Source organism: Lissotriton vulgaris, unplaced genomic scaffold (assembly GCF_964263255.1).
Source record: "Lissotriton vulgaris unplaced genomic scaffold, aLisVul1.2 SCAFFOLD_472, whole genome shotgun sequence".
NCBI classification, from domain to species: Eukaryota; Metazoa; Chordata; class Amphibia; order Caudata; family Salamandridae; genus Lissotriton; species Lissotriton vulgaris.
Genome location: NW_028241918.1, coordinates 332,939 through 346,501, shown reverse-complemented (window position 1 = coordinate 346,501; position 13,563 = coordinate 332,939).

Here is a 13,563-nt window from a genome sequence, read left to right as displayed (position 1 = left end):
TGCCTTCCCCGCCTTCCCGGCGTGAGTCGTGGGGGCAGAACTCGGTTACGCTCCGCTCGCGGCGCGGCTCGGCTCAGCTCGCGTTCATGCGCGTGATGTCAGACGGCGAGGGGTCGGCACTGGAGGCACTGGGGGAAGGCTCTGAACGTCCGTAACAAGCGGGCAGGTGGGCAATGAAGCCAACAGGCACACAGACTAATGTGTTTATTTGTAAAAAAAGAAGTGCCAGGGCCCTGACAAGGAGTCTCTTGCAGCTTGCAACACTCATCGCCACTGCCAAGCTAAAGAAATGGCTGGGGAGGTAGCTACTAGTAATTTCTTTGTATATTGTATTAATAAACAACTGTTGTTCTGCTCATCTCTAAATTAGATGAGCAGCACCACCAGGTGCTGAGCACCAGAAACCACCAGCTCAAATTAAACTCTGTTTGGTCTTTGAGAGCGCAAGACATTTTAATAAGCTGTGATACTCCAGAGGGAGACATGCCATAGCACCCAGCTCAGAAGGTCGCAAGCACCAATGAACTGATGCTAGTCGTTTGTCAACCAAGCCCCAATGTCATAGAAGAATATGCTGGAGGCTGTGGACTCCCAGCTGCCAATAATAAAAAGCATTGGCATAGCCAATAGGTCTCGCCTTTTGGGAACTTATAAGTGTTTAGTCAGAGATATTGACTTTACCTAAGTCTTTATGCTGTGCTGTACAGAATCAGACCCAGATCAGTTGACTGGGGGTGAGTGTTTTATTTGCTCAAATGCTCCGTCCATCATCCCCTTCAGTATCGCTTTGTTTGCCCTCAGTTGGCAGGGTATGCCCAGACGTGGGTCCCTTGCTCACTTTGCCACTCTATTCAAGATAGCCTGGCTGATGAGTGTTATGAACCTGAAACCGGTCCCAGGATGCTTGTTTCCGGTCCAGGGAAGACATGGCTTGGCAGTTCGGGCTGGACTGTTCCCATGAGGCGCAGGGTCAGACTGATTTGCATATAACCATGTCTGAACTAGGGTCGCTGAGTGAGCTAAAGAATGGTGATGGATTAAACCCAGATCAGTTGACTGGGGGTGAGTGTTTGATTTGCTCAAACGCTCCGTCCATCATCCCCTTTGGTATCGCTTTGTTCGCCCTAAGTTAGCGGGGTATTCCCAGACGTGGGTCCCTTGCTCACTTTGCCACAGGATTCAATGTGGCCTGGCTGATGAGGGTTATGAACCTGAAACCGACCCCAGGATGCTTGTTTCCGGTCCAGGGAAGACATGGCTTGGCAGTTCGGGCTGGACTGTACCCATGAGGCACAGGGTCAGACTGATTTGCATATGGCCATGTCTGAACTGGGGTGGTGGAGTGAGCTAAAGAATTATGATGGATTAAACCCAGATCAGTTGACTGGGGGTGAGTGTTTGATTTGCTCATAGGCTCTGCCCGTCATCCCCTTTCGTATCTCTTTGTTTGCCCTAGGTTTGCAGGCTATGCCCAGACGTGGGTCCCCAGCTCACTTTACCACTGGATTCAAGATAGCCTGGCTGATGAGGGTTATGAACCCGAAACTGGTCCAAGGATGCTTGTTTCCGGTCCAGGGAAGACATGGCTTGGCAGTTCGGGCTGGACTGTTCCCATGAGGTACAGGGTCAGACTGATTTGCATATGTCCATGTCTGAACTGGGGTGGTGGAGTGAGCTAAAGAATGATTATGGATTAAACCCAAATCAGTTGACTGGGGGTGAGTGTTTGATTTGCTCAAACGCTCCGTCCATCATCCCCTTTGGTATCGCCTTGTTCGCCCTAAGTTTGCAGGGTATGCCCAGACGTGGGTCACTTGCTCACTTTGCCACTGGATTTAAGATAGCCTGCCTGATGAGGGTTATGAACCCGAAGCCGGTCCCAGGATGCTTGTTTCCGGTCCAGGGAAGACATGGCTTGGCAGTTTGGGCTGGACTGTTCCCATGAGGCACAGGGTCAGACTGATTTGCATATTGCCATGTCTGAACGGGGGTGGTGGAGTGAGTTAAAGAATGATGATGGATTAAACCCAGATCAGTTGAATGGGGGTGAGTGTTTGATTTGCTCATAGGCTCCGTCCATCATCCCCATTGGTATCGCTTTGCTCGCCCTAAGTTGGCAGGGTATGCCCAGACGTGGGTCCCTTTCTCACTTTGCCACTGGATTCAAGATAGCCTGGCTGATGAGAGTTATGAACCCAAAACCAGTCCCAGGATGCTTGTTTCCGGTCCAGGGAAGACATGGCTTGGCAGTTCGGGCTGGACTGTTCCCATGAGGCACAGGGTCAGACTGATTTGCACATGGCTATGTCTTAACTGTGGTGGTGGAGTGAGCTAAAGAATGATGATGTATTAAACCCAGATCAGTTGACTGGGGGTGAGTGTTTTATTTGCTCAAACGCTCCGTCCATCATCCCCTTTGGTATCTCTTTTTTCGCCCTAAGTTGGCAGGGTATGCCCAGACATGGGTCCCTTGCTCACTTTGCCACTAGATTCAAGATAGCCTGGCTAATGAGGGTTATGAACCCGAAACCGGTCCCAGGATGCTTGTTTCCGGTCCAGGGAAGACATGGCTTGGCAGTTCGGGCTGGACTGTTCCTATGAGGCACAGGGTCAGACTGATTTGCATATGGCCAGGTCTGAACTCGGGTGGTGGAGTGAGCTAAAGAATGATGATGGATTAAACCCAGATCATTTGACTGGGGGTGAGTGTTTGATTTGCTCAAACACTCTGCCCATCATCCCCTTTGGTATTGCTTTGTACAGAAGTCTGCAGCATGCTGAAAACTTATAATAAAGAAGAGTCAGAAGCATTTTTGTTTCCTTAGATATGACCAAAAAAGCATTATGTACAACAGAAACCATACTAAAAAAGTATGAAAAATAATATCTTGAGTTTTTTTTGTCCTTTTAATGCTGGCAACTTGTATCTGCCTGTCCCACTGGTTGGTTGTTGTGTTTTTTTGTTATGGGGGGCATAAATAACAGGAGGGTGAAGGTCAGCCAGTCAGTCAGTTTGTGAGAGTGAGTGAGAGAGTCAGTCAGTGAGACAGAGTCAGACAATGAGAGAGTGAATGAGTCAGTCAGTCAGTGAGAGTGAGAGAGTCAGTCAGTCAGTGAGTGAGAGAGAGTGGGAGAGTCTGTCAGTGAGAGTCTGTCATTGAGAGTGAGTCAGTCAGTGAGAGAGAGTGGGAGAGTCAGTGAGAGTCTGTCAGTGAGAGTGAGTCAGTCAGTGAGTGAGAGTGAATATGTCAGTCAGTGAGAGTGAGTCTGTGAGAGTCAGTCAGTAAGCCAGTGAGAGAGATTCTGTCAGTCAGTGAGAGAGTCTGACAGTCAATGAGAGAGAGTGGGAGAGTCTATCAGTGAGAGTGAGTGAGTGAGTCGGTGAGAGTGAGTGAGTGAGTCAGTAAGAGGGTAAACAACCAAAATATCGACTACAAAATATCGAATGGACATAATATCGAGTACAAAATATAGGCTGGACAGAATATCGAATGGACAGAATATAGACATCAAAAATATCGCTTTGAAGGTAAGGAATGTAATATCGAATTTTAAAATATTGATAGTCAAAATATCGAAGTACATAATATAGGTTAAGAAAAATATCGAACTTTTAATAATATCGATTTTTTTACAGTGTATTTTATGTGTTAAAAGTGTTTATTTATGTTATAATGTAATTTAATTAATGAATTTAATGTTATTTAAATTTTGCGTTATTTAATTCTGTAGCGGGTTGTGGGTTTATAGGGGAGTAGCGTGGGAAGTAATTTAATTATAATTAATTAAATATGTAAATTTATGTAGTGTAATTTAATTATAAATAATTAAATATGTAAATGTATTTATTGGTATTTGTTTATAATTAATTGTTAAATTATTTTTATTTGGTAATTAATTACATTTTAATTGCCAATTAATTTTATTTATTTGATTAATTGATAAGTATGTTAATTTAAGTAATTTAATTTCTGTAGCGGGTTGTGGGTTCATAGGGGAATAGGGTGGGAAGTTATTTAAATATATCTAATTACATATGTTAATTTTTTATGTGTATTTATTAGATTTTAATTGTTAAGTAACTGTTTAATTACTAATTAATTAATTGTTAATTTGTAATTAATTAGTGTTAATTGATAACTAATTGTAATGATTAAATTAAAATAGTATTTGTAATTAATTAATTATTATATTATATTAAAGTGGTAATTACTTTTAATAATTTTTTTATAGATAATAATATATATATATTTTTTAAATAATATATGAAGTATCTAATTTCCCTACTGTTGCACTCACTGGAGTGGGAATAGTAATTTTTACCCCTACGCTATCCAACGCTTTCCCTACTGTTGCACTTTCTGGAGTGGGAATAGTAATTTTAACCCGTACGCTATCCAACGTTTTCCCTACTGTTGCACTCTTTGGAGTGTGAATAGTAATTTTTACCCCTACGCTATCCAACGTTTTCCCTACTGTTGCACTCTCTGGAGTGGGAATAGTAAGTTTTACCCCTACGCTATCCAATGCTTTCCTTACTGTTGCACTCTCTGGAGTGGGAATAGTAATTTTTACCCCTACGCTATCCAACGCTTTCCCTACTGTTGCACTCTCTGGAGTGGGAATAGTAAGTTTTTCCCCTACGCTATCCAACTCTTTCCCTACTGTTGCACTCTCTGGAGTGGGAATAGTAACTTTTACCCCCTACGCTATCCAAAGCTTTCCCTACTGTTGCACTCTCTGGAGTGGGAAAAGTAAGTTTAACCCCTACGCTATCCAACCCTTTCCCTACTGTTGCACTCTCTGGAGTGGGAATAGTAATTTTTACCCCTACGCTATCCAACGCTTTCCCTACTGTTGCACTCTCTGGAGTGGGAATAGTAATTTTTACCTTTACGCTATCCAACCCTTTCCCTACTGTTGCACTCTCTGGAGTGAGAATAGTAGTTTTTACCCTTACGCTATCCAACCCTTTCCCTACTGTTGCACTCTCTGGAGTGGGAATAGCAGATTTACACTTCCGCTATCCTACGGTAATAATATTGGATATTTTTTAATTATATTATGTTACTATATATATATGTTTTAACAAATATGATTGTAAGAATTTTCTTATAACTTTAATTAATTATTTAATTATTATAAGGTAATTTAAGTATTTTTAAGTATATTTTAGTAAATAATTTTTAATATTAATTTAATTTAACATTGCTTTTTATAAAGTCGATATTTTTACAAACTATATTTTTGTAAACGATATTTTTTACTCAATATTTTTGTACTTACCTGCTTGTAGATACAAAGTCGATATTCTGTCTGTCGATATTTTGTCGCCGATATTTTTGGTAGTCGATATTATGTCCCTCGATGTTATGTCAGTGATCCCAGTAAGAGTGAGTCAGTGAGAGTGAGTGAGTCAGTCAGTCAGTGAGAGTGAGTCAGTCAGTGAGAGTGAGTGAGTGAGTCAGTAAGTGAGAGTGAGCCAGTGAGAGCCAGTCAGTGAGTGAGAGTGAGTGGGAGAGTCAGTCAGTGAGTGAGTGAGAGTGGGAAAGTCAGTCAGTGACAGAGGGGGAGAGTCAGTGAGAGTGTGTCATGAGAGTTAGTCAGTGAGAGTGAGTCAGGCAGTCAGTGAGAATGAGTCAGGTAGTCAGTGAGAGAGAGTGGGAGAGTCTGTCAGTGAAAGTCCTATCAGTTAGAGTCTGTCAGTGAGAGTGCACGAGTCAGTCAGTCAGTGAGAGAGAGTCAGTTAGTGAGAGAGTGGGAGAGTCAGTCAGTGAGAGTCTGTCAGTGAGACTGCTTCAGTGAGAGTCTGTCAGTGAGAGTCTGTCAGTGAGAGTCTGTCAGTGAGTCTGTTAGGGAGAGAGAGTGAGTGTGAGTGGGACAGTCAGTCAGTGAGAGAGTGAGAGTTAGAGAGTCTGTCAGTTAGAGTGAGAGAGTCAGTATGAGTGAGTCAATGAGTCAGTGAGAGAGTGAGAGAGTGAGAGTCTGAGAGTGTGAGTGAGAGTGTCAGCGTCAGTGAGAGTGTCAGTGAGAGTGTGAGAGAGTGAGAGTCTGAGAGTTTCAGTGAGAGTGTGAGAGAGTGAGAGTCTGTGAGAGTGTGATAGTCAGTGAGAGTTAGTCAGCCATTAATGCAAGGCATTTACAGTTGGGGTGAGTACTCTAAAGCTCAACTTTCTCAGTCAGTGAGAGAGTGAGAGTTAGAGAGTCTGTCAGTTAGAGTGAGAGAGTCAGTATGAGTGAGTCAATGAGTCAGTGAGAGAGTGAGAGAGTGAGAGTCTGAGAGTGTGAGTGAGAGTGTCAGCGTCAGTGAGAGTGTCAGTGAGAGTGTGAGAGAGTGAGAGTCTGAGAGTTTCAGTGAGAGTGTGAGAGAGTGAGAGTCTGTGAGAGTGTGATAGTCAGTGAGAGTTAGTCAGCCATTAATGCAAGGCATTTACAGTTGGGGTGAGTACTCTAAAGCTCAACTTTCATTGTGACAATGGTTTGAATATAACATATGTACATGTTTGCAGAGTTTAACGATGTGTGGCTATTCCTAATGCTCTGAGGATACTACATTATTATATGCAAATAAATACATGCAGAACAAATAAAAGAAACAATTATAGTTAAGACTTGAATCTGCATGTTCTGAAAACCTGTAATTTCCCATCTTTCAAAAGAGCAAAAGCAGCAGCTGTTTTAAAGCACTCGTGCTTGTGCTGGCATGTGTTTGCTGTACAAAAGGGGGTGGTGAAGGACGGAGCATCTGAACCAATCAAACAATCACACCCAGTCAACAGATCTGGGTTTAATCCATCACCGTTCTTTAGCCCACTCTGCCACCCCAGTTCAGGCATGGACATATGCAAATCAGTCTGACCCTGTGCCTAATGGGAACAGTCCAGCCCGAACTGCCAAGCCATGCCTTCCCTGGACCGGATTCAAGCTTCCTAGGAACGGTTTCTGGCATTACAGCCGTCTTCAGCCAGGCTTGCTTGAATCCAGTGGCAAAGTGAGCAAGGGACTCACGTCTGAGCATACCCTGCCAACTTATGGCGTCCAAAGCGGTACAAAAAGGGGGTGGTGATGGACAGAGTACTGAACCAAACCCAGTCAACAGATCTGGGTTTAATCCATCACCGTTCTTTAGCCCACTGTGCCACCCCAGCATGTGTTTGCTGGCCCGGGAGAGGTGCGTGCGTGCGCGGTCTGCTCTTTTTCGAAGCGCATACTCATGCTTGTGGATCACTCCTGCTCGCTCCCGCAAGATGGATGCCACCACAAGCACGAGTATGTGCTTCAAAATAGAGTAGAACGACGGCTAAAGGTCTCCTATGCAGCGCATGTGTGCTGCGTAGGCAAGACCTAAAAATGCTTACACTGCAGGCACTAGCTGGTGATGAGTAACTACCTTTTTGTAAGCACTTTCACCTGGATGTGAAGATCCCAACATTGTGTTTCAAATCTCCCTCCTACTCTGTTTCTATTTGTGACAATTGACAGTCACTGAAAAAGGAACGCATCTGGCTACTGGTCCAGTTATCTTTTATTGACAGCAGCCATCAGGGAAAGATCGCCTTCTTAGAGGGAGGGAGAAGTAATGATAGTGTTAAAGTCTTTGGTTTTGTCTTTGATCAAAACCTTATTTTAAATTATCATATTCCAAACTAGCTAAATATGCTTCCTACCAACTGTACCACACTAACTTCAGAACTGTGGTACAGGCACTTGTTCTCAGACACCTTGATGTAGGAAATGTGGTTGTAGCAGGACTAGCCAAAGCTCCTGTACTACTACTATACATACAGTTTACTATACAGGTAAAGGTTCTCCTCTACTTTGCCACAGGACTACTTACAGGAGTCAACCCATCTTATCCCATCATACAACCCTAAGACAGCTTCACTGGCTTCCTCTTGAAGATAGGATTGAATTCAAGATTGCAGGCCTGACGCATAAGGCAGCTGACGATGGCATTGCGTCTTACCTGAAAAACAAACTCCAACTCTTAGGTGGACAATGGCGTACCAGAAGCAGAAACCATCTGCTTCTGGAAATCCCTAAAGCCAGCAAAGGCTACACTTCAAAGCAAGTCTGTTCTTAAAGAGCTCCAAAACTGTGTAAGTCCATCCCTGACCACAGTAGACTAACCCCTGATCTCCTTTCATCCTGAAAAGACTTGGAAAGCGTGTGTCAATCATCTCCACCATGTTCACTACTGTTCATTTGTTGTAATTGATTGTTGTCTCTTTGCTATCTGTAAAGCACTCTGCTGCCATTGTGGCTAGGCCTGTGCAAAACAGACATTTCTAAGAAATAAAATAATTACATGTTTTTGAGGTCTCTAAATGTTTCCATTTCTGTCTCAGAATTAGCATGGGGAGAGAGCTTTAAAGTCATGGGTTTAAAAGGAATGAAAGAGTGGGCTGCCAATCCAACATGAGAGCATTTATATCAATAAGGCCCAGGTTAGAACCCTTAATGTGACTACGAAAGGTGCAATGTTGTAGTAGATTGTCACCGGATAGGAAGGATTGGAAGAGAGATGTGCGGGTATCTTTGTCATTTTCCCACTGGTTGAAATCTTCCTGGAAAATTATGATCACAAAATGTGGGATGATCAGTGCTCTAATCAAGGAAACTACCACTACACTACACTGTTTCTGCTGCCAGGTGGGAGGTGTACGCTGTTCAGCCTCTGAGGTTTAGGTTTGATGTTAGTAAAATTCATAGCCAAGTGCTGGAATGAGGAGTTTAAGTTAATCGGTTTGCATTTAGGGGATTCCTTCAAGATAAAGGCAATACTCCACCAGTTGTTTGTCTTCTATTAAAGTGGAGAATGTTGTATTCTAGTGGTAAGGTAGTAGTACAGAGGATGTGTGGAAAAAGGTAGGGCTAGGACCTTTCTCGAGATTTGCCCGGCGCTAACCGCCCTTGTACCATTCAAGTTTACCAATCAATGAGGCAGGCGCCGGAGACCAGAAGGCAGGAAACAGAAGTTTTATTCCGACGGAGCAGAACACATCAGATCAGACAACAAGGTATCGTCTCGAGGTGCTCTAACAGCCTCTCGGAGGCCTGGCCTCTTATACACTCGTTTATGGCATGTGACCCTTCTTTATTACAATCAGAACATTGTGGCATAAAGGAAAAAGACATCCCCGTAATCCTCGTGTCAATCCCACCCCCAAATACCTCCACAATAGAGGTCCTCAACCTGCTGATAAGAGGAGGGGGTCATCATGCAGCTGAGTGTTCCATCGAGTCTTAGGATGTGTGCGCCTGATCATGTCACAGGGGGTGGGGAGGCCTGGATCAATAGAGGGTCCTTTGAAGGAGAGCGACCTCATACAATAAGGGGCAGTAAATGATATCTGCCGGCTTAGGCGATGGCCTCGGACCTGTGTGGACAGCTGGACACGGGGGAAGGGGTCATCAAAGGAGTGGTATTCATGCCGCGTGGACAATCGAGCGCGGTGGGAAGGTTTATCAACAGAGGGTCATTCATGGGAGGAGAGGAGGTGTTGGTCAGGCGCTGGCGTGACTCCCAAGGACAGGGTCATGCAGAAGGGTCATGCTCATGAGGGGGGGGGAGGGGGAGCCAGGGTGCGCGGAGGATGCTTGCTGGGTCAGAGGGGCGCGCTGGCGATCGATCGTGGACAGGGAAACCATGATATCTAAAATGGCTGCCGTGCACGTAGTACATAGGTGACAAGCTGGCGCAGATGATGTTCAGATCGCAAACTAAAATTCCACAGTCCTCCCTTTTAACATGTCTCGCCAACTTGTCAGTTTGGATTTATCCCCATAAGGCCACGTATTTCTACTTCATAGAGGGGGCTCATGTGCTCATTTCGGAAGTCCAAAGTCTTTGGGCACATACAGTTAGAAACAAGGCCGCACAAAGGGGGCAGACATTGGATACCTAAGCAACACCCACATATTATCACAACAGGTATCAGCACGAAGGAAAACAACTTCCAGCCCCAATTCTTCAAAGTGTCCCAAAACCAGCTCCCGAGCGACCATCCTTCTTGTTCTTGGTGAACCTCCGAGGAAAGTCTGTGGAGGTGCTCAATGGCTTTGTAGACTGAAGGCGAGTTATCTGGCACGTAGGTGCAGCAGCTAGATCCGATGATGCGGCATGCTCCTCCTCGGTCGGCTAGGACCACATCCCGGACAAGACGATTTTGGAGGGTCACAAGGCGGACCGCCTGAAGCTCCGCAGTGTTGTTGGCGAGGATGCCAGCCGTGATGTTGATCGTTGTTTCCACTGCCTGGGTCAGGTGTCGGATAGCACGGCTGTTTGCCATTGGGCCCCACAGGGGAACAAGTCCCTTTGCTGCATCTAGGAACTGAGCTCCAGTGGAGTCGGCTTGTTCTATGTCATCTGCACGCCTCTGCCGGTGGTGGTTGGCAGGGGCTACATATGTGGGTGGGAGGATGAAGGCAATGTAGCAGGTACCTTTCCAACCTCTCGGGAGCCAGGTGTAAGCTTTGGTGCCACACACAAAGTACATGTTCGGAGAAGCAACAAAGGAAGGGGGGTCAACTGAGTCCAATGTTCTGGTGATCCGGCAGGAGCTGTGACCCACCAGTTGCGTTCCCTGGCCTTCTAGGCACACAAAACCGGTGACATTGATAACAGACAGAGCCACAGTCAGGGTGGCGGTAGTTTGTTTTTGCAGATGAGAGAAGGTGGTTCTGGCTGGATTGTGGAGTACCTGTACTTCGACTCGTTCTTTGGCTGGAATGTCTTTGAGGAAGGTGGCGCCTGCGAGCGCAGGACACAGGGCAGCAGGGGTCTTTCCGGTTCTGTTCAGCCAGAACCCAGAGTAGAAGTGTGACACTGTCCGGCTGGAGGTGGCGTTGTCTTTGTGGCTCTCTTGCATGAGGATCAACCAGGCGAGGCAGGAGCCGTGAACTGAGAAAGGAGAAGGGATGAAGGGGATGGAGTGTCCTGTGGCATGCGGGAGCAACCCGCAGATCCAGCAGTTTGTAGCATTTGCAGCAAGGTTGTGTTGGTGCAACAGTTGCACGAAGGAATTGTTCCAGAATTCCCTGCGCCTTTCTCGGAGCTGAGGCGACAGAGAGATTAGGTGATGCTCTTTCAGGGGTGTTGGCTGTGCAGTAGGTAGCAATGCCTCATGAGCCGGTGTGCTTTCCTCCAGAATCCAGAAGGAGGTCACGAGGAGGAGGCAGAAGAGGAAGACAATGAAGAGTGCGATTGTCTTTGATTTGTGCAGGTTGTCAGTCTTTGGATTTCTATACTGGGTATTTCCTGTTGCTTCCATCATCTTCTTATCTGGCGCTTCCATCATCTTCTTATTTGGCGCTTCCATCACCTTCAAGGGGCTCGGTAGTGGGCAGAACCACAGACTTCGTTTAGCTTCTCTCCCGGTAACCCTTGATTGTGTTTAGGTCACCGTTCTGAGATTTAACTTAGTCCGTGGCCTACTTAGCCGAAACTCCCTCCTTTCGACGCAGGAAATACCCTTCTCCGGATGGCACAGTGGGATCAGAGAATTTTGCAAGTTCGAGTGCCTCAGTATCGGAATAACAGTCCAATATCGGTCGATCTTTGCTCAGGAGCTCTTCTTGGGTGTTGACGTTTTCTGTCGTGGCCAAGTTCGCAGAGACCTTCCGGCAATGATGCGCGTGCAGCCAGTGCTTCTTCCCCTCCACTCGAAGCGCCGTTCGGGTGGTAATCAGCACTTGCCAGGGGCCCGTCCACCGCGGTTCCAGACTCTTGGTCCGCTGGAAATTTCGTATCAACACAAAATCTCCCGGTTGGATGTCATGGCCGGGGCCCCTGGAAGCATCGGGGATGGCCTGCTGCACCTGTTGATGAATGACAGACAACGTTTTAGTTAACTTGCACAAATAATCAGATAGTAGGACGTCTGGGACGTCATGAATGGAGGTCGGTTTGGGAGCAGTCCAGAGATTCATCGGTCGCCCAAACACGACCTCGTAGGGGGTCAAATGGTGCTTGGTGGGAGTGGAGCGCATCGATAACAAGGCCAGTGGGAGGGCATCCGGCCAGTTAAGTCCAGTGGGGGCCACTATTTTTGACAATTTCAGCTTCAGTGTGGCATTATGGCGTTCCACCAGACCGGCGGATTGGGGGTGGAAGACCGCATGAAACCTTTGCTTCACCCCAACCCCTTTAGGATTAGTTGGATAACCTCAGCTATGAAGTGGGGGCCATTGTCGCTCCATAAAATTCGACAAAGGCCATAGCGAGGGAAGAATTCTTTCAGTAGTACTTTGGCAGTAGTCATGGCAGTGTTGTCACGGGTTGGATAGGCCTCTACCCATTTGCTGAAGGCACATACGATGACTAGTACATACTTCAGGTTTTGGCATCTCTCTAGTTGGATGTAGTCCATCTGAAGGACCTCAAAGGGGTGATTGGGGGTCCCAAACCCTCCCCGGGGTACCACAGTTCCTTTCCCGGGGTTGTGTTGCAGACAGATGAGGCACTGCTGAACTAGGCGTCTGGCTGAGTCAGGGATTTTGTCGTTGTGCCAGACTTTGGAAATGAATTCGATCATGGGTGCAGATCCTATGTGTGCGGGGGAGTGTGCCATTGTCAATATGGGGATCAGGTACGAGTCGGGTAGCAACCATCTGTTTGCATCTTTTGTTCGCCAGCAGCCCTCTTCGTCCTTCAAACCCACCCCTGTCCACTTAGTTAGTTCGTGAGGGGTGCTGGCCGACTGGATGTCTCTGATCATTTCCCTTGCGTCAGTCCATCTCTCTGCTTGTGACCTGGTCACATACATGCGTGTCACTGTCCTATTCTCAGCTGTGGTTCGTGCAGTGATGTCGGCCAATGCATTCCCTTGTCCGACTAAGTCTGTTACCCTTTTGTGTGCCTGACATTTGATCACCGCTAATCGTTTGGGGAGGAGAACTGCTTCAATCAGAGCGGAAACTAGATCTCCGTGGAGGATTGGGGTGCCGTGGGACGTCAGGAATCCCCTCTCCCTCCACAGGAGCCCAAAATGGTGGACCACTCCGAAGGCATACTGGCTGTCCGTATATACGTTCGCGGTGGTCCCTGCGGCTATGATGCATGCTCGGGTGAGGGCTATCAGCTCTGCTGCCTGGGCAGATCGTCGTGTGATGCAGGCTGTCTCAACTACTGTTCGGGCTGTCGTTACTGCATAGGCAGCTGAAGTGGTGCCATCTGGGAGTTTGATGCATGAGCCGTCTACCCATAGCTCTCCATCGGGGTCAGTAAAAGCAGTGTCTCGGAGGTCAATCCTACTCCTAGTTTGTTCGTCCGTGAGGGTCACACAGTCGTGGGTGGGAGGAATGTCGGGGTCATTGTCAGGCAGGGGTAACAATGTGGCAGGATTCAAAGTCGTGCATCTCTTTAGTGTGATGTGGGGTGCAAGCAGAGTCAACTCGTACCCTGTCAGTCGTGCGCTAGTCAGGTGTTGGGTCTTTGTCTGGTTCAAAAGGGTGTCGACTGCATGGGGTACTAACACAGTGAGGGAGTTTGAAAGTACAATTCCTTCGCTCTGGCGGATAGAGACAGCAGCGGCAGCTACTGCTCGAAGGCAGGCAGGCAAA